This window comes from Tamandua tetradactyla, chromosome 4, assembly GCF_023851605.1.
Source record: "Tamandua tetradactyla isolate mTamTet1 chromosome 4, mTamTet1.pri, whole genome shotgun sequence".
Taxonomy (NCBI): domain Eukaryota; kingdom Metazoa; phylum Chordata; class Mammalia; order Pilosa; family Myrmecophagidae; genus Tamandua; species Tamandua tetradactyla.
This window is the reverse complement of record NC_135330.1, coordinates 164,541,167-164,563,672: the sequence shown is the minus strand read 5'-3', so window position 1 is coordinate 164,563,672 and position 22,506 is coordinate 164,541,167. Positions and strand designations below refer to the sequence as shown.

Genomic DNA, 22,506 nt, shown 5'->3' with positions numbered 1-22,506 from the left:
GTACAAAATAAATAATCCATATATCACAGTGTCCTCACTTAGTTGTACAATCATCACTCTCAATTTTAGACAATTTTTATTGCTTGAAGAGAAAAATAACAGATAAACACACCCTCACCAAGAGAAAATCCAAAACTCCCCTTAACTCTTGTCTCTTCCCCTTCCCCAATTATTTATCCCTAGTATTGATGTGATGCTAGTAATATCCTCCTGTTAAATATAGGCCATAGCATGCAATAGTAGTTTTCCCTCTAAACCCTCTGTTACTGACTCTTTAAACAAGATTCATACCTTTGAAGTAGTTCATGCAAGAACTTATTGACATTTGTCGTGTTAAATTGGTGAGATAGATGGCTCTATACAAACCCTTTCAATCATATTCACCTTCAGTACGGCAATATTACTTATAAAACCACTAATGAAACACCATCACCTCTATCCATTCCCATACATTTAAAGTCAACCTTATTAGGTAACTGCTCATGTATCTCTAGGTTCTGTGAGTCTCTGAGTCTTCTATATTCTATATTATAAGAGACTGAATTTATTGTTATAGGGTGTTATTAGAAATATCATACAGTATCTGTCCTTTTGTGTCTGGCTTATTTCACTCAGCATTATGTCCTCAAAGTGTATCCATTTTGTCATAGGCTTCAACACCTCCTTTCATCTTACTGCATAATATGCCATCGTTATATATATATACCACATTGTGTTTGCCTACTCATCTTTTGATGGACACTTGAATTGTTTCCATCTTTTGGCAATTGTGAATAACACCACTATGAATCTCAGTGTTCAAATGTCTGTTTGTGTCACTGCTTTCAGCTCTTCCAGGTTGACACTAAGTAGTGGTATGGATGGGTCATAGGGCAAATCAATACTTAGCTTTCTGAGGAACCACCAAACTGTCTTCCAAAATGGCTGTACCATTATACATTCCCACCAGCAGGTTTTACTTTAATTTTAAAATTTAAGGTTTTGATTAGGATTGAAGAAAACTTACTGAAATTTTAAAAGACTGGTTCAAAATTTGAATAACAAAGTCTCCAGATCAACCTTATATTTAATTTGAAGTTTGGGAACTAGAGAGATAAGGAACATATGCTATCCCTGTTCAGAAAGATGAATTTTGAAGTAAACAGAACTAAACATACAGTAGAGTATCTAGGCTAGAACATCAGACCCAAACTACTTTTTAAAAAATAGGCACTAAACCTAGCACTGGCATATATTCTTTCTATTTGTTTTACCATGATCTACTTGCACCAGAAATATGTTTCTTAAGGTTTCATCTAAATACGTCTAGCGACTTCACCTAAATAAGACTAGTGGTCAGTATTTTGAATGTCCCTTAGTGTGACATCAGTAACTTCCTTCAAAAATATTTAAACACCTGCTATGTACCAAGCTGTCCTTTTGACATTACTAGACCAGAAAAAGCAGTAGGCATTAAGTAAGTAAATATCCCAGTAAAAATGCTTGAGGTGGGGGAAGGCAGCAAGGCCCCAGCCTGGCATTGGTGGTGCAACCAGCAGCTGCAGGAACTCCATGTCCAGAGCACCACAGTCAAGGATGTCCATAACATAACACTGAACTCTTCCTAATTGGCTAGCAGCATTGCACCAGTGACAAAGGCAATTCTGTTGGCAAGGACAGCTGTGTAAGGACTCTGAGGGTAAAATTATCTTTCTTGTAGACAGCAGTGTGCCCTACCTCAGGAAGGTCATGAGAAAGCTCAGTTGGGCTTTTCAAGATCTACTCTGCCTTCAAGTAAGTGGTCTCAGTCTTTTGAGGAAGAAAGTAATCAAGCTACAGGGACCAGTTATTGGGAAAACGTTTCTAAGAAGACCACAAGACATCATCTGTCCCTGTCATGCAGAAGGACGACAGTAGCCAGGCAAGAAGCAGAGGACTGTCTTGGCTTCTGGCAGGTTCTGGAGAAGCCAAGCAAAAAGCTGAGGACATTGACCCAGATCCCCTTTCTGGCTCTTACTATGTGTTTCTTGGGACTGTCGAGAACCCCAGAGCCACATCTGTAGCCTGCCTAGTGAAGTCCTGAGGCATATCCCTGTGGAAGAACTCTACTGGAATCTAAGATTGGTGTGACACCTTTGGAGAGAGATCATCAGTGATCCACTGTTTGTTCCTTGGATAAAGTTGTATCATCACTACCTGGTGAATGAAGAGCAAGCTGTCAGTGGCTGGCATTTTGTTGAACTGTGGCATAGTAAAGGAGGCAGACTTGTGTGTACTGAACCTCATATGCTACAGCCACAACTAAATGCTCCCCGAGTGTAGATCCTGAGTGTTGTATAGGCTGAGGATCATCCTTTCCTTCCTGAAGCACAAGCATGCATTCATCAATGTCTGCTTAAGCTGAGTGTCAATGTGTGGGCTTTGGTATCAGCCACTGTACTCCTCCTCTCCAGCAGCCTAACATTCAGCAGCTGCTCTTCCCCCTCAGGAGCCCCAGTTCTAGTGACCAGGCCAGACATCCCAGAGACCTTATACTGCATAGCTGTGCTTCTCTATGCCATGAGGGAGAAGGGAACTAACATCAGCTATAGGACTCACCACATTTTCTGTTGTCTGAATCTTTAGCAGAATTCCTGTACTTGGGCCACAAAAGTTTGGCCAAGCAAGAAAACCACCATCCAACTTACACATGAACAACACCTGATTCTGAACCATAAGATGGAACCTCTTCAGGTGGTAAAAATGATTGCATTTGCAGGGACAGGGAAGACTTCTGGCCCTGGTCAAGTATGCTAATAAGTGAACTGAAAGGTTTCTCTATGTGACATCAAACAAGAGCATCGCAAAGCAGGCCAAGCTAGTCTTCCCCAGCAATGCCATCTGCAAAACCTTTCATTCAGGGCCAAGGACACATTGGGTGGAAGTACCAATTAAAAAAGAAATTGAATCTCTTCAGATTAACACCCTTCATGGTCAGTTCTGTCCTTGCTGAAGGGAAAGGTGGATTCATAAGGGTCAAGTTAGTTTGCACCAATTTAGAAAACTTCTTCACCTATCCTGATGAAGAACTATTTGATCATGGGCCAAGGACAGAGTCATGGTAGAAAAGTGAAAAACTGAACAGTGTCCTTCCTTAAGGCAGAGACTTTGGAACAACATGCAGAAGTTGGGTGAATGCGAAGAAGAGGCTTACCAAATGACCCATGATGACTATTTGAAACTCTGGCAGCTAAGCAAGCCTTTGCTTGCCTCTTTGGATGCCATTTTTATGGATGAGACCCAGCACCAGCAGATCTATACCTTCCATGGGGTGGTAAATGTCTTAGTTGCAGTCCCACACACTTTTGCCTTCTATCTCACCTAGAGTTTTAGATTTGGTATGGAAATAGCTTACATAGGAGCTTCTATCTTGCATATCTGCAAAAGAGTCAAGAAAGACTTTGGTCAGAGGAAATCATCAGAGTGGCATTAAAGGTAATGCCAAAGGGCAAGTAGCCCTGTTGTCACAGACTAATGCCAATGTGTTTGACAGTACCCTTGGGGACTGACTGGGTGTAGTTTCCTCTCTGGATCCACTTGGGAGTGGGAGGGGACAAGGTTGGCAAGAAAGACAAGAGTGGGCCATGGCTCAGCATCTTCCTGGTGCTACTCTTTTCCCTTCCCCAGCCCCTTTCAGCTAAAGCCAAGTATGGTGGCTGCAGCCTTTAACTCTTACACACTTTTGAACTGATATTTTACTTCTGCCTACTTGGTCTCTAGCCAATGACAAATAATAAACCATCGTTCAAGTGCAAAGAAAAAAGGTTTGTGTGACTGAGGGCAAAGTACCTTCAAAGATACATTTAATTGCGGGGGCAAGGAGAATTATATCATTTGGCTTAGACAGAATCACTGATATTTGGATTCTCCTCCAGCCAAAGGAAGAATTGAAGAAACAAAATATTATTAAAGACTAATGCATTAGAAGATGGGAGCACAATGAAGGATTTAGTAGCTTCAAGAAGTATGTGACTACTGCCAAGGATAAGGAGCTTGAAGCAAAGATTGAACTGGCTGAAAAGTACAATTATCAGGATTCCAGAACTTATGGAATTCATAGAAGGATGCCACATCAAAGACTGGAACTTCACAGAGTACATTTTGGGCACTGTGCACAAAAACCAAAGGCTTAGGATTTGCTACCATGCACGTTTTAGATGATGTCATGCATGTTTTGGATGATTTTGCAAAAGTTCCTTGTCCCAGACATAATCTTGCACAGCTCCCCCAATTCAGAGTTGAGTCATTTTCTGAGGATGAATGGAATTTACTGTATTTCACAGTAAATCGTGCCAAGAAGCACCTCGTTATGACCAAATCATTGGAAAATATTTTGACTTTGGCTGGAGAGTACTTCTTGCAAGCAGAGCTGACAAATAATGTTCTAAATTCAGGAATGTTTAACTGCTGTGTGGGGCAGTGCAATAATGCTGTTCTAGTTTGCTAGCTGCCAGAATGTAATATACCAGAAACAGAATGGCTTTTAAAAAGGGGAATTTGGTAAGTTGCTAGTTTACAGCTCTAAGACCAAGAAAATGTCCCAATTCAAACAAGTCTATAGAAATGTCCAATCATAGGCATCCAGGGAAAGATACCCTGGTTCAAGAAGGTCGATGAAGTTCAGGGTTTCTCTTTCAAGTGAAAGGGCACATGGCGAACACAGTTTCTCTCTCATTTGGAAAGGCACATGGTGAACATGGTCAGGGTTCCTCTCTCATCTGGAAGGGCACATGGTGAACACGGCATCATCTGCTAGCTTCTCCTGGCTTCCTGTTTCATGAAGCTCCCCGGGAGGCATTTCCCTTCTTCATCTCCAAAAGTCACTGGCTGGTGGACTCTGCTTCTTGTGGCTACATCGTTCTGCTTTGCTCTCTGCATCGCTCATTCTCCAAAATATTTCCTCTTCTATAGGACTTCAGAAATTAGTCAAGACACACCCAAATGGGTGGAGACATGTTGTCACCTAATCCAGTTTAACAACCACTCTTGATTAAATCACATCTCCAGGGAGATAATCTGATTACAGTTTCAAACATATAGTATTGAATAGAGATTATTTTGCCTTTATGAAATGGGATTTAGATTAAAACATGGATTTTCTAGGGGACATACAACCTTTCAAACCAGTACAAATGCCATCCTTCTTGACACTGCCCTCACGATGAGGAAACTCCCCCACACTTACAGCAACAAGAAAAACAAGGGTGGCTACCTATGCCACTCCTGTGCAGAGCAGCGTAACAGGCCTTTGACATTCCTCACTTACAACCTCTCTGAAGCAGGTGCACTCTATAGAACACACCTCAAAATATACTGCTGCTTATACATGAAGCCCTGTTCATCCCTGTCTTCTGAAAGGCCAGACAGGCATGGTACAGAATGCCTTACACTGACTGAACTCACAGTACTCAAAAAAGGCAGCATGGGGTAGGGTTGCCATTCACCCGAGACTAAATGCATTTACAGCGCTGTCTTTGAGGAAGTAGAAATCAATCAGAGGTGGATCTGCCATTTCTCCATTCCCTCTAGGTAACCAGGTTCCGCTTGCCCATCTACCAAAGGCATCAGGTGGGGGGAAGTGGGCAATGTTCTTTTGATAAAAAACATTTTATGTATTTAAACTTTTATTACAAGGTCCATTAAACAGGCATTGTAACACAGGGAAAAAATGTTAAGAGGGGAAATTGTCAAGAAAGGCCTAAGAAAGGGAGTAACATCTCAGATGAACTGCAAGAGTAGGAGAAAACACAAGCTGCACAAATAAAGAAGAGCATGAAGGTAATTTTGTTCATTTGAGGACTAAAGTAGGCCAGTGGGATTGGAGTCCAGATGCACAAGATCATACAGCAGATTACGTAAACCAGGATAAGAGATTTGCTGATTTGATCCTAAAGTGCAATAAATTATTTTAACATCCATTAATAATAATCCGAACATACATTAACTCAAAATTGCTCATTTAAAATTCTTAACTTAGGAGGACTTTCAGGAAAATGGCTGAATACAATAGCTCAAGATTATCCCTGCTTCATGGAAAAGTTGAGAAGGGACAGGAGGGCAACTGAGGCAGTGATTTGGGAGTGCAGCTGACCTGGGAAAGCATTCTGCACCACATGGGGTAACTCTGTTTGCAGATACCGAGGAATTGAGAGCAGAAAGCTGGAGCCTGGTGCAGAGTCTGCAGGAGTACATGGACAGGAGCTGGGGACTAGGAAGTGAGCCAGGCTGCATTCCTTGTGTGTGCTACCCTCACCAGCGCAGCACTGAGAACGGCGACTTACCCCATAGCCCAGGCACCTGAACCCATCACCTGCTCCCATTCTCCACGCTCCAGGCACTGCCACCCCACCAGCACCCAGTGAATATACTTGCTCCTCACCCCCACCCCAAGTGCAGCCCAACCTGCCTCTCCTATACCCCTCCTGAGCACTACCTCCCCCTCCCTGTTCCTGCAGGCTGTTGCTAGTGTATAAAGGATTCAGGCACTAACCTCCATACCCAGGCTACCCCTGCACCCCTGCTCAGAGTGTCACAGAGCCTCACCCCGCCCCCCACCCCGAGCTCTGTGCATGAGTTTATGGCACTCCTAGACCCATACATGCATGTGGACCCCAATCATGTCATTCAGCTCTGGGAACCTCAGTTTACAGCAGTCCAGCCCTCAGCATGCACATGGCCCTCAGCCACAATTGCAGCACTGAGAAAGTGCTGACCGGAGCAGCCAGGTCTCATTTGTCCTCAGTCCTAGAAGGCACAATGCCAACCTTCTGCGACAGCTCTACACAAGTGCACAAAGGGCCCCATGTCTTCGACCAGCACACACCAGAGTTATGCCCCCCAGACAGGTGCGCCCACACAGCTACATCCTCCCTGGTCTCTGGGCACCCACATTCATAAGCATCAGCATAACATCCCCAACCTGTGCCTATACCTGCCCTGAAACAAATCACCACACTGAATGCTCCACCCCGTACCCTCCTCCCTACTGTACAACCATCCTGCAAACACAAGGCTTTGGACTACTGGAAGAAATCAACTCCCAGAGTAAATCAATCAAGATATTTACATGCCAAGAAGACAGCAAAAGATAAAGCATATCACAATGCAGATAGATAAAGCCTTTTCTAATGACCAAATTAAAACACCAGAGGAGACAGATGTTAGAACAACTAATCGAAGATGTTCATACAACACTACTTAATAAAATAAGTGGGATAGCAAATGACATAAAAGCAATCAAGAAGACAGTAGAAAAACATAAAGAGGAATTTGAAAGAATAAATAGAAAAATAGTGGATATCACAGAGATTAAAGACTCTGTTGATGAAATAAAAAATATACTAGATGCACACAACACCAGATTTGAAGAGACAGAAGAAAGAATAACTGATACAGAGGATAGGATAATTGACTTGGAAGACTGAAAACAGCAAATGGCAAAAAAGATGGAAAAAAGTGAATTGGGATCTCAGGGAAATGACAGACAAAACAAAGGGCACAAATATAAGAATCATTGGGGTCCCAGAAGGAGAAGAGAGGAGTAAAGAGCTAGGAACAGCTGGGAAAACTTCCCAACCCTCATAAAGGACATAAAAATACAAGTCAAAGAAGCCTAACAAACTCCAAAGAGAATAAACCCAAATAGGCCTCCCACAAGGCACATACTAACCAGTCTGTCAAATGCTGAAGAAAAGCAGAAAACCCTGAAAGCAGCAAGAGTAAAACAATCTACATACAAGGGAAACCAAATGAGACTCAGTTCAGATTACTCAACTAGCATCCTGGAGGTAAGAAGGCAGTGGTACGATATATTCAAGATCCTGAAAGACAAAGACTCTCAGCCAAGAATCCTGTACCCAGTCAAATTGTCCTTCAAAATTGAGGGAGAGATTAAAGTTTTCACAGACACAGAAGTCCTGAAAGAATCTGTCAACAAGAGATCGGCCCTATAAGAAATACTGAAAGGAGTGCTGCCGGCTGAAAAAAAAAATACAGGAGGAGGGAGGTCTGGAGGAGGCACAGAACTGAAGAGTACCACTAAGGGTAATTTAAAGAATACAAAGGGAGGGCAGGCCATGGTGGCTCAGCAGGTAAGAATGCTTGCCTGCCAAGCCCGAGGACCAGGGTTCGATTCCCGGTGCCTGCCCATGTTAAAAAAAAAAAAAGAATACAAAGAGAAAGTGGGAAAATAATACATAGATCTGACAAATAAAATAAAGATAAGATGGTGGATTCAAGAAAGGCCTTTTCAGTAATAAATGTGAATGTTAGCAGACTAAATTTACCAATTAAAAGATACAGATTGGCAGAATGGACTAAGAAACATAATCCAGCTATATGCTGTTTACAAGAGACTCATCTTAGACGCAAGGTGTGTTAGTTAGATTCAGTTGTCAACTTGGCCAGGTGAGCATACCTAATCTTGTTGCTGCGGACATAAGCCAACGGTATGTGAACCTCATCTGTTGCTAATTACATCTGCAGTTGGCTAGGAGGCGTGTCTGCTGCAATGAGTGACCTTTAACTTAATTGGCTTGTGCTTAAATGAGAGAATGCAATGTAGCACAGCCTAGCAGCTCAGCATTCCTCATCTCAGCACTTGCAGCTCAGCCCAGGCCTTTGGAGAAGTCACCCCGGGGAAAGTTGTTGGAACCCAGGGGCCTGGAAAGAAGACCAGCAGAGACCATCCTGTGCCTTCCACGTAAGAAAAGAGCCTCAGTGGAAAGTTAGCTGCCTTTCCTCTGAAGAACTAATGAAATAAATCCCCTTTTATTAAAAGCCAATCCGTCTCTGGTGTGTTGCATTCCGGCAGCTAGCAAACTAGAACACAAGGATACAAATAGATTGAAAGTGAAAGGATGGAAAAAGATTTTCCACACAAGTTGTAACCAAAAGAAAGCCGGAGTAGCTATACTAATATTGGACAAAATAGACTTTAAATGTAAAGACGTCATAAGAGACAAAGAAGGACAATATATACTAATTAAAGGTTCAATTCAGCAAGAAGATATAACAATCATAAATGTTTATGCTTCCAATCATGGAGTTCCAAAGTACATGAGACAGAAATTGGCAAAACTGAAGAAAGCAATAGATGGTTCAACAGTAATAGTAGGGGACCTCAATATACCACTCTCCTCTATAGATAGAGCAACCAGAAACAGTTCTCTGTTTCAACAAGGAAACAGAGAAGTTAAATAAATGAATTGGACCTAACACATATATTTAGGTCATTGCACCCCAAAGTACAAGGGTATACATTCTTTTCTAGTGCTCATGGAACAATCTGTAGGATAGATCATATGATGGGGCACAAAACAGGTCTTTATAAATTTAAAAACACTGAGATTATTCAAAGCACTTTCTCTGATCACAATAGGATGTAGCTGGATCTCAATAACCAACAAAGAATGAAAACATTCACAAATATATGGAGATTAAATAACACATTCTTAAACAACCAGTGGGTTAAAGACGAAATTGCTACAGAAATCAGTGGCTATCTGGAAATCAATGAAAATGAGAATACAACTTATCAGAACTTATGGGATGTGACAAAGGCTATGCTGAGAGGAAAATTTATTGCCCTAAATGCCTATATTAAAAAACAAGAAAGAGCAAAAGTTTAGGGCTTAACAGCACACCTGGAGGAACTTGAGACAAACCAGCAAATTAACCCCAAAGCAAACAGAGGAAGGGAAATAACAAAAATTAAAGCAGAGAAGAATACTTTTGAGAGGGTGGCCAAGATGGCAGCTTAGCGAGGTATGGGATTTAGTTTGTCCTCCAGAGCAGCTAATAAATAATAGGAACAGTACAGAACAGCTTCTGGGGCCACATCAGTGATCGGACACACAGTGTACCTCAGTCTGGACCAGCTGGAGCAGTTGCGAGCCCAACCAGAGCCATGAGTTCCCCAAGCCGCAGTGGCCAACGCCCCTCCCCTCCGCCCCAAGTTGCTGCCTAGAGCAGGAAGGAAAGGGACTTTACCAGCAGCAGGGGCTGAGCGCAACAAAACTCCAATTCTGGAATTAATTAACAAATTCTGACTACTAAAAATAGCCCCCAGCTCAGCTGAACCTCGAGTAAAAGCAGAGGTTGCTGGATTTTGTCCTGGGGCAGAGGGGGCAGGGCTGACGGAAAAAGAAAAAAAACAAAACACAGAGGTTTTTTGGATTTGAAAAGGTCTGGACCTTGAAGGGAAGGAGGGGGCACATAGGACCTGGGGTTACATAGAGCAACATACCAACTTAAGCTCTTGATTGGCAAACCTGAGGAATGGGGGTCTTGCTCTGAGAAGGATTTTTCTCTTTTGTTTTGGTGGCTGGGTTTCTACAGCTTCACTGCTCTTTGGATACAGCTGCAAGGCTTCTCAGGCTCCAATGCTCCAGGCATAGGCAGAATTAAGCTTGTTTGATGTTTGTCTGGAGCCTGGGCCTTCCCCAGGAGAGAGGTGGGGCCCAGCTCAGGTAGATTCCCTCCTTCAAGGAGTTCAGACCCCAGTGTCTGGAAAAGTGAAGCAATTAAAGCCAGCCTACAACCTCTCCTCTGTCTCAACCACACACAGCAGGGAGAGTCTGCTAAAGTTAAACATAATACATCACCTTATGCTGGTGGGACCTGCAGGCAGGCAAGTTCCACATACTGGGCAAGACAGGAAAAATAGAGAGCCCAGAGGCTTCACAGGAAAGCCTTTCAATCTGCTGGGTCTCACCCTCAGGGAAAACTAATGCAGGTGACTCTTTCCTCCTGACAGGAGGCCTGTCTGGTCTGGGAAAAACTGCCTTGGGTCTATAATACCTAAGTTGACCCTCCTAAGAAGGGGAAAAAAGGCACTATACAGGCAGGGCAAGAAACATGAAAACAAGAACTGAAAAATTCTGATCTGTTAAACATAACATAAGCCAGAGGTCCAGAATAAGCTGAACTGAATGTCAAAGAACAGACAGACAACAAAGTCATCCAGCAAGAAAATCCTAGGTAAAAAAAAGTGAAAACAATCTCCAGAATAAACTAATTAAGGAAATTAAATGCCTAGATGTCAGCAAAAAATAACAACTCATACTAGGAAAACTGAAGCTATGGCCCAGTCAAAGGAACAAGCCAACAATTCAGATGAAATATAGGAGTTAAAACAATGAATTCAGAATGTTCAAACAGACATGGAAAACCTCCTAAAAAATCAAATCAATGAATTGATGGAGGATATAAAGAAGGCAAGGAATGAACAAAAAGAAGAAATCAAAAGTCTGAAAAACAAATCACAGAACTTATGGGAATGAAAGGCACAGTAGAAGAGATGAAAAAAACAATGGAAACCTGCACTGTCAGATTTCAAGAGGCAGAAGAGAGGATTAGTGAACTGAAGGACGGAACATCTGAAATCTGACAAGCAAAAGAAAATATAGGGAAAAGAATAGAAAAATGTGAGCAGGGACTCAGGGAATTGAATGCCAACATGAAGTGCATGAATATACGTGTTGTGGGTATCCCAGAAGGAGGAGAGAGGAGAAAAGGAGGAGAAAAACTAATGGAGGAGTGGGGATCTGTAGGTTTAACAAGTTCCCAGGTGGTTCTGGGGCACAATTTTTCATACTTCTAAAGTCATATCTCTGCAAGTACAAGTTTTAGTCTCCAGAAGGGCAGAAGATGTGTTTTATACCTCATTTATACTTCATTGTATCACTCTGGCACCTAGCACAGGACTCCACACATAGTAGGTGTTCAATAAATACTTGTGGAAGGAAGGATTTCTCTTAATTAAATCTTTGCTGTTAAAACAACATTCAGCAGCTTTAAGAAGTGCTGCCCTCTGGTGGCCAAAAGAATCCAAATTCTAAATTCAACCAGCTTTCAATGTTATAAGGAAATTCGAGTCTTTTTGCTTAACAGCGTGCTTTCTATGGTTATAAACTCAAACATCTTCAGGGGCTGGGCAAATAATATATAAATGTTTCCATGGTAGAGTTGCCAGATTTAGCAAATTAAAATACAGGATGCTTGGTTAAATGTGAATTTCAGGATAAATAATAAATAAATTTCTAGCACAAATGTCTTAAATATTGCACAGATCATACACTAAAATATTATGTATTGTTTAAGTGAAATTTAAATTTAACCATGTGTCCTCTACTTATCTGGAAATCCTAGATAAGGGGTTAAGTGAAAATAGAGAAACTTGCTGTGAACTCCCCCAGCTCCAAAGACTTTATGTGATCTGGGCTCTGTTGTGAGGTGCATACATGTAATAATTCTTAGGTCTTCTTGCTAGAGTGACACCTTTATCATTATAAAATGTCCTTCTTTGTCTCTAGTAACAATTTTTGTCTTAGAATCTATTTTGTCTGGTATTTTCTTTTGGTTACTGTTCCTTTTGCTTTCAATCCATTTGTGTCTTTGAGTCTTGAGTGGTTTAATTACCCTTCTGCCAATCTCTGCCTTTTGACTGGAGTTTTTAATCTATTTACATTTGAAGTAATTACTGACTGGATGTGATTTATGTCTGGCATTTTGCTGTTTTCTATATGCATTAAGTTTGTCTTTTTTGTTCCACTATTCTTCTACTTTGCTTGCTTTTTCATTAAAGAGATATTCTGTAACATGCCATTTTAGTTCCCTTGTTGCTTTTAAGATTTATTTTCTTAGTGGTTGCTTTGGGGACTACAATTAACATCTTAAAACTATAACAATCTATTTCTGATTAATACCAACTTAATTCCAATAATATAGAAAAAATTTTGCACCTATAAAGCTTTGAACCCTCCCCCCTTTGTGCTTTTATTGTCATGCAAATTGCATCTTTTTGGAGGAGTGTTCTTTTTTTATTACAGTAGTTGTATGTTTACAGAGTTTCTATAATACCTCCCGCACCTACAAAGTTTCCCCTATTATTAACATTTTCCATTACTGTGGTTCCTTTATTACAAGTAATGAAACATTATTATTATAATTATATTATTAACTATATACATTATAAGCCCATCAACACAGTTTTACAATTGTTGCTTTATACAGTTGTCTTTAAATTATATAGGAGAAAAAAGAGTTGTAAACAAAAAAGATATATTGATACGATTTTTTATATTTACCTATATAGTTACCTATACTGGCTACCTTTATTTCTTCATGTGGATTTGAGTTGCTGTTTAATGTTCTTTCATTTCAGCCTGAAAGGTGACTTTTTGTATTTCTTAAAGGACAGGTCTGTTGCTAGCAATGAATTCTGTCAAATTTTGCTTTTCTGAGAATTTCTTAATTTGTCCTGTTTCTGAAGGATGGTTTTGCTAGAAATGAATTCTTATTTGCTAATCTTTTACTTTCAGTCTTTTAAATGTGTCATCCCATTGCTTTCTGGCCTCCATGGTTTATTATGCGAAATTGGTTTATTATCCCTTGAATGTGATGAGTTGCTTCACTCTTGCTGTTTTCAAGGCTCTCCTTTTGTCTTCCGCTCTCAAAAGTTTGATTATGACATGTCTGCGATTTCTTTGAGGTTATCCTGCTTAGTGTTTATTGAGCTTCTTGGTTGTTTAGATTGATGTTTTTAAAATTGTATTTGACAAGTTTTTGGCCATTATTTCTTCAATTATCCTTTCTGCCCTGTGCTGGTTTGAAACTGTTATGTACCCCAGAAAAGACCATGTTCTTCTAATCCATTTTGTGGAAGCAGACCTGCTGTGGGTGGGAACTTTAGGTTAGGCTATTTCAATTGAGATGTGACCCAGTCCATTCAAAGTGGGTCTTCATCCTTTACTGGAGTTCTTTGTAAAATGGATAAAAGATCAGAGAGCTCAGAGAGAGAAATGCCCCAGATCTGCTAAGAGGGACACACAGGAACTGAGAGAGCCACTGAAACCAGAACCAGGAGAGAAGGACCAGTAGATGTCACCATGTGCCTTCCCACGTGCAGAGGAACCCTGGATGCCAGCAGCCCTTCTTCGGAGAAGGTATCTTCCTCTTGAGGCCTTACTTTGGACATTTTCATATGGTTCTTAGAACTGTAAATTTGTAAACTAATAAATCACCATTGATAAAGCCAAAAAAAAAAAACGAATGGAGGAAATTATCTCTGATAATTTCCCAACTCTTATGAAAGACTTAAAATTACAGATCCAAGAATTGCAGTGTACCCCAAACAGAATTGATCCAAATAGATTTACTCCAAGACACTTATTAATCAGAATGTCAGATGTCAAAGAGAAAGAGAGAATCTCGAAAGCAGCAAGAGAAAACAATCCATCACATACAAGGGAAGCCAAATAAGACTATGTGTAGATTTCTCAGCAGAAACCAAAGAGGCAAGAATATAGTGGGATGATATATTTAAATTACTAAAAGAAGAAAAACTGCCAACCAAGAATCCTATATCCAGCAAAACTGTCCTTAAAAAAATGAGGGGGAAATTAAAACATTTTCAGACAAAAAATCACTGAGAGAATCTGTGACCAGCTCTGCACGAAATACTAAAGGGAACACTAGAGGCAAACAGGAAGAGACAGGAGAGAGAGGTGTGGATAAAAGTAGAGAAATGAAGACTGTCAGTAAAGGTAAAAAGAAGGAAAATTAGATATGACATATAAAATCCAAAAGGCAGAATGGTAGAAGAAACTACTACCCATGCAGTAATAACACTAAATGTTAATGGATTAAACTGCCCAATCAAAAGCCATAGACTGGCAGAATGGATTAAAAAAACAGGACCCATCTATATGCTGTCTACAGGAAATGCATCTCAGACCCAACATCTAGACAGAATGGACAGAACATCTAGACAGAGGATCAATAAAGAAACAGAGAATTTGAATAATACAACAAATGAGCTAGACTTAACAGACATTTATAGAACATTACACCCCACAACAGCAGGATATACCTTTTTCTCGAGTGTTCATGGATCATTCTCCAGGACAGACCATATGCTGGGTCACAAAGCAAGCCTCAACAAATTTAAAAAGATTGAAATCATACAAAACACTTTCTCAGATCATAAAGGAATGAAGTTGGAAATCAATAATAGGCAGAGGGCCAAAAATTCACAAATATATGGAGGCTCAACAACACACTCTTAAACAACCAGTGGGTCAAGAAAGAAATTACAAGAGAAATCTGTAAATATCTTGTGGCAAATGAAAATGAAAACACAACATTTCAAAATTTATGGGATGCAGCAAAGGCTGTGCTAAGAAGGAAATTTATTGTCCTAAATGTCTATATCAAAAAAGAAGAAAGAGCAAAAATTGAGGAATTAACTGTCCACTTAGAAAAACTAAAGAAACAGCAAACTAACCCCAAAGCAAGCAAAAGGAAAGAAATAATTAAGATTAGAGCAGAAACAAATAAAATCAAGAACAAGAAAATCAACAAAACCAAAAGTTGGTTCTATGAGAAAATAAGATTGATGGACCCTTAGCGAGGTTGACAAAAAGAAGAGAAAGGATGCAAATAAATAAGATCGGAAATGGAAGAGGAGACATAACCACTGAACCCATAGAAATAAAGGAAGCAATGAGAGGATACTATGATGAATTTTATGCTAATAAAGTCAACAATGTAGATGAAACAGACAATTTCCTAGAAAGACATGAACAACCAACATAGATTCAAGAAGAAATAGATGACCTCAACAAACCAATCACAAGTAAAGAAACTGAATCAGTCATTAAGAAGCTCATACAGTTTATTCAAAAAGAAAGGAAGTGTAACTAATAAAGTATCAGTGGCAGAGAGAGTTCAAACAGGAGTCAAGAGGCTACTTTAGAGGTTGCTCTTATGCAAGCTTCAGGTAGACCTTGCTACCTATCATAACCTGCCAACCTCGAACCAGGACCATTCCAAACAATCCTAAAGAGCACTTAGGGCAATATATATGATTCCATAAGTGTTCCATGCACTAGAGTAACTTTCCAGAAACCTACAACCTCCAGATGGGTCCCTGGTCTAGATAAGTCCTGAAACCTAGTCCAATCTCTCCAGAACATCAGATGGTTTCATCTCCCTATCCCATATTAGTGACAAACTCTTCCAATATGGAAAATTTAGAACTTCCATAGCTGAAACACCCCTAAAGGGAGGGATGGAAAGATCAAAGGTGATGGTGGGGTTATACAGAGAAGATAGCATTTTAAACAAATTAATATGAGTGCTGAATCATTAATTGTTATCTTTTAGTCTCCAGTATTTTAGAACAGCTAGAAGTAAAAACCTAAAATTGTAGAGTTGCAACCCACATCAAACTCTGAAATATGTTCTACAACTAATTGTGGTGCATTGCTTTGAAATTTATAACTGTTTTATATATATGTTATTTTTCACACACAAAAAAAGGAATAAAAGTCGATTGCAATGATAAAAAAATATTTAAGCCCTCTAGCCTCCTATATCTGGAGCAGCTAGAAGGAAAAATATGAGAGGATGTATGGTAGTCCATGACAAACTATGGGATCTGTCCTGTACTACTTGTTGAAGAGTGCTTTGAAATCTATTGCTTTTTTATTTCTTTGCTTTGTGTGTGTTATACTAAACAATCAAAAGTTAAAAAAATTCTTAACTTTATTTTCCCTAATAATTCTATTTATTTATGACATCAATACTTACTATAACAAGTAAAAGCTCTAGATAAGGACAAATAGCTCTGCTTCTGGGATTTAGTTATTCCCTTTTTCTTCACAGCATCTATAATAAATTTCCCCTAGACTGAGAACCTGTTATACAGGTAATTCCCTCACTGCATGTTGACATACCAGTGTGTGTCCAGTAGAAGGAAGAAATACTAAGGATATTTTGTTTGCACAAAAATTGTACTATAGTATATTGAAGTCTCTCCAGTTTAATGAAGTTTTAGTAACTTGAGTTAACAAAGGCACAAGCACTGCAATGAACAAAACATTGCAACAGGTAGTATATATGGAGTATGAAATAAATAAATCCTAAGACCTGATAAAGTAAAATGCTACTTGTTAATAATTATCAGTTTCTATCTCTAAAGCTTCCTTCACACAAGGGAAGAAAAATCACATTAATTTAAGGAATCTGGCCCAAGAAAGAAAATCCTTAACCTATACATACAAATGACATACTGTGATCAAGGATATACCTACAGAAATCTGTAACAACAGAAAATATGCATATACCATAAAGACACTGAGGGGTCAACCAAATTAATGAGAGGGAGGAGTATAGTATGCATGCATTTTCTCTTTTATCTTTTACTTCTTTTTCTTGAGTGATGCAAATGTTCAAAAAAAATGACCGTGGTGATGAATACACAGCTATTTGATGATATTGTGAGTCACTGATGTATACCTTGTGTTCTAGTTTGCTGGCTGCCAGAATGCTACACACCAGAGACGGATTGGCTTTTAATAAAAGGGGATTTATTTCATTAGTTCTTCAGAGGAAAGGCAGCTAACTTTCCACTGAGGTGCTTTCTTATGTGGAAGGCACAGGATGGTCTCTGCTGGTCTTCTCTCCAGGCCCCTGGGTTCCAACAACTTTCCCCGGGGTGACTTCTTTCTGCATCTCCAAAGGCCTGGGCTGAGCTGCGAGTGCTGAGATGAGGAATGCTGAGCTGCTTAGGCTGTGCTACGTCGCGCTCCCTCATTTAAGCACCAGCCAATTAAGTCAAACATCACTCATTGCAGCAGACACACCTCCTAGCCGACTGCAGATGTAATTAGCAACAGATGAGGTTCACGTACCATTCATTGGTATGTGAAACTAGGTATGCTCACCTGGCCAAGTTGACAACTGAATCTAACTAACACATGTTCACCTCTTGTCAACTTGGCAACTTCAAGCATCACGTTAAACAGGTGCAAAAAATTCTCTTCTTGCTGTGGGCCTGTGAATCTCAAAAGTTATCTGATGCCAATATGCAAAGGAGGATAAACACAGAATCCAAAGGGAGAAACCAGAAGGAAAACCTACAGGCAAACACCATTGGATTTCAAAGTCTGAAAGTCATTTATCCTTTGGCTTTAGAAAGTGGCAATCCCACTCTTTCCGAGGGCCTATGCAGTGGCCCGCCTCTTTCCAAATCAACCTCGGGGAACATCGAGGAGACTACCTCTAGGCTCCACTCTCTCCAGGCATCAGGGCCACCCCTGGGCTCTCTGCCATTTCTGGGGCACACGCTCAACCCCTCCATGTGGTGGCAGCCAGGCTCTCCCAGTCCCCCAAGGAGCATGCTCTACCTTCTCCAAGGCCTGAGGCTGTACAACTCTTCCATTGCAACAAGATGAGAGGCTCATCCTCACCCTTCAGGGTAAACTCACCTTCTCCATGTATATGGGTGGGTCCACTCTCCTGGCAGAGGTTTCTTGGCTTCAGATCCGAGCTTCCATGGTCCTCACTCTGCAAACTCCAGTCTCTCCCTTTTGTGTCCTCCTTTGTCAAGATCGGCAGTGGTTCCATTTATACCAACAGTCTCTTCAAATACTCCAGGACTTCTTCATCATTCTCTTCACAGTTCCTCCAAAATCTTCCCCTTAGCCATCCAAAAAAATGTTCCAACACATCTGGTATTTGCAAACCGCAGCAGCAGCCCACTCTCTGGTACCAAATCTGTTCTGGTTTGCTAGCTGCCGGAATGCAACACACCAGAGACGGATTGGCTTTTAATAAAAGGGGATTTATTTCATTAGTTCTTCAGAGGAAAGGCAGCTAACTTTCCATTGAGGTGCTTTCTTACGTGGAAGGCACAGGATGGTCTCTGCTGGTCTTCTCTCCAGGCCCCTAGGTTCCAACAACTTTCCCCGGGGTGACTTCTTTCTGCATCTCCAAAGGCCTGGGCTGAGCTGCGAGTGCTGAGATGAGGAATGCCGAGCTGCTTAGGCTGTGCTACATTGCACTCTCTCATTTAAGCACCAGCCAGTTAAGTCAAACGTCACTCACTGCAGCAGACACACCTCCTAGCCAACTGCAGATGTAATTAGCAACAGATGAGGTTCACGTACCATTCATTGGCTCATGTCCGCAGCAACAAAACTAGGTATGCTCACCTGGTCAAGCTGACAATTGAATCTAACTAACACACCTTGTATGGAATATTTGTATGTTAAGAATGTTTGTGTGTTTGTATGTTGCGGGGGGGTTGTTTTTTGTTTTTTGTATAGGCAAGCTCTGGGAATCAAACCTGGGTCTCTGGCATGGCAGGCAACACTTCTGCCACTGAGCAACCATTGCACCGCCCTATGTATTATTTTATTAATACAAATATTTTTAAAAAGACTTTGAACAATTTAAATCCACTAAGAAATGGTGCAAGCAATGGTTTCTCACCCATGCTTTTAAAAATGTTTAATTTTGCTTTCCTTAGGAAAGACTTTGTAGCTAACTTTCCCAGCAGCCCTTCCCAGCCAGGACTGCTCAGCGCTAAGCCAGAAGTGATGCTTATCCCAGTAGACTGACACCTCCATTCTTTAATCAGGAAAAAACAACCTGAATGAAGGTTAGAAATGTTTTCCAAACAACTACCTCAGAATTGTCTCTTGTATGCTTTCTTGTCAGAGACTGTATTCTAGTGTAAGGCAATACCAAACAAATGCATATTATGCTTCCATTTATCATACAACTATTTCCAAACAAATAAAATGTTTGCAGAGCCAAGGATCTCTGCAATGTAAACTGTAAGCCTTGAAATTAAAATAATTGGCTCCTCTTTTTAAAGATCATTAAGCATTGACCTGGGCATGGGGAGGAGGTAGAGGGGGAGATATTAGAGTTTGCTGATTTATAAGTCCTTAGGTTTTGGGGAAAAGCATTTGGATCTTTGTTCTCCTGGAAACTGTCACACCTACTGTATATATTTCTTTATCTTCAGACTAAGGCTGACTGCTCATATATTACAAAGATTCCATGACAATAAGACCTTGGAAGCTTTGAGCTTTCTGGAAAAAAGTTCTATATAAATTTAAATGGTTTAAACTCTCCTTTAATCTTAGGATATGCACAACATATAATCTAGAAAAAAGAAAGCCACTTTTAATTATAGTTACAAATTTGATTCAGACAGGTAGCAGAGTTCAACTTCTACCTCCCTCCCCCAACTTCTGGACCTTAATAGAAACTAAGTTATGGTATAAAAGTGAAAATCTTCCAACAACGACAATTTATGTTTTAGATTGTAAATAATACTGAAATTGAATCACCTGCCTCTTATGTCCTAGCAATCCTAGCTGGAGATTGAGAGATTTTAGCCAAATCTACTTATTTTGTGCTCTGATCTTCCCTATCAATTTGTATAAATGAGGGGCCATTTTGTCACCTCAGTCATTGATTCTGTGTAAAGCAAAGTTGGAATATCTACTAGTCCTCCAATGACCTTTCTTAGAATACCAAAACAGAAATCAAAAAAGAAAGCAAAAGCAAAAATGTTCTGATATGACCATAAATATTTTTATTAAATGTGAAAATACATGGGCATAAAAATACTACCCATACTTATCGACATGTCTGAGACCCACTTCAATTTTAGGTTCCTTTCTTATTAAAACACTAAATTGAGATGTATTAAGTTACTTAATCTTGTCTCATTCAAAACACACTATACATTTACAGTATGAGTAGTATGTTAATTTATCAAACACTTCCAATTTTTACCTCCTTTTGATCTCTGCTTCCCACTGAAGGTAGAAGGCTCAACCACAGACAAATGCAACAAAACCTGTTACTATACACAAAGCCACGCAGTGGCTAATTTTACTCTTAGGTCATTAAACAGATGGATGATCTGTAAAAAAAAAAAATTAAAAATCACCCTCACCATCATTTGGAATTACAGAATAAACTCTGCCACTAACAAAAAAAAGAATGGCCTGATTCAGAATAAGGATTATTGTTATTATTAGCTCTTGGCAAATTAGCCTTTGCCTTCCTCCTTCCTTTGTAAATAAAAAAAAGCAAACTACAGTCAAAAAAGTTGCATGAATTTTCCTAGGATATCCTTCATGTGTACCCAATAAAATTTTTTTTGTCAATCAGCAGTGCCCTGAACCAGTAAGACAGTCTGCTCTCACATTAACATGACTGATGAACCATTTTTAATTTAAGCATCTTATGAAATCTTCCTTCCTAGTAAACGCCAAACACAATTTGTGACCAATGTCATGTATTTAAAGGTGAAATTTTTCATTTCCCACCATGAATAGAAAATGGGTCCAATTTCAAATTGTGACTATTACCAATTAACACAGCAGAAAAAAAGCTAAATATTTTTCTCTTTGAAGAACCATGGGTAGTTTTTAGATTCCATTATTAGAGTCCAAAAATTTGTTTTCATACTGTTTAAAAATAGATTTTTAATACTGAATAAAGAGAAAGATGTTTTAAAATTAGTATTAATGTTACATCCAATTTACATTAGTAAACTACCAAAGTTGTTTTCAAGTTTTCATTTATTCACAGTAAGACAGCACAAACTTTTAGAATTGGGAGATGAATTTATCTCCCTTTTTAGAACTTTCTTCACAATATTTAAAGGCCAATGTGTTTAATACTTCTTACTGTGGAAAATATCCACAATATACATATTAGTTATACTTACCATTTATGGAGCTCACCAAAAAGGTAGTAGTGTAACAAGTGAATATAATACAGCTAAAGACAGGCAACCTCTTTTTGACTTGTAGTTTTCCTGAATGAGACACAGAGGTCACTTACCAGCTGCAGTCCTCAAAAAAAGACTGCCTAGTGCAAGTGGACAAAAAAAAAAAAAAGTAAAATGCTTTTTAAGTAATATGCCTTTTCACTGCATAACGACACCTGATAACAGAAGGTAGGAGAACTAAACTATTTCTTTACACAAGGAGGATTCTTCTTCATCACTGTTTAAGAAGAGCACCCTCCTTCCATTTCGGTAGTCACCAGAAGACTGCTGATGGCCATCAAGGCTGGAACTTAAAGGTTGCTATTTTCTTCATTGATTAGCAAGACAAGAGACTCTGGAGAACTCATTTCCCTCAATAGAGTTGGCATTTGGGACAGCCAATGCCAAATATAGTCTTATCTTTTCTCTCTACTGAAAATAGGCAAGTAACTCTCTTTACATATCAGTTATGATTAAATTAATAATAAACCATGTTGAGATTTTCAGAACAGGGATCATGGTTGTTGTAAGTGGAGGAAAATTAAATAAATAAAACAACCCTCAGGTCAGCAGGTTGGTAGGCAGCTGCCCCCGCAAAACACCTTTCCAATGTTATCTAGTGCTCAACAATTCTAAATGCCCTTCTCTTCGTTGTCGGCAGTTTTTCATCCTCTCCTCCAAACTGAATGGCAAGTGACTTGATACATTCTTCTGTGCTAATTCTGTGTGAAAAGTCTTACTTTTGAAAGCAGAGGCATCACTACATTTCAAAGAGGTCACACAGCAACATCATATACCAAAGAACCAGATTGTAAAACAATATTGCTGATATAACTAAGATTACAGAATAGACAAAAATGAATTTACCTTGGAAATTACTTTAAGGTTTGAATTTTGAGACATTA

General features: G+C 39.7%; 2 pseudogenes; both read left to right on the top strand.

Annotated features, from left to right (window-relative positions):
• The first annotated feature begins 305 nt into the window (after positions 1-305).
• LOC143680555 (F-box DNA helicase 1 pseudogene) lies at positions 306-3,762 on the top strand (annotated as a pseudogene).
• Positions 3,756-4,465, top strand: LOC143680554 (F-box DNA helicase 1 pseudogene; annotated as a pseudogene).
• The last annotated feature ends 18,041 nt before the right edge of the window (positions 4,466-22,506 follow it).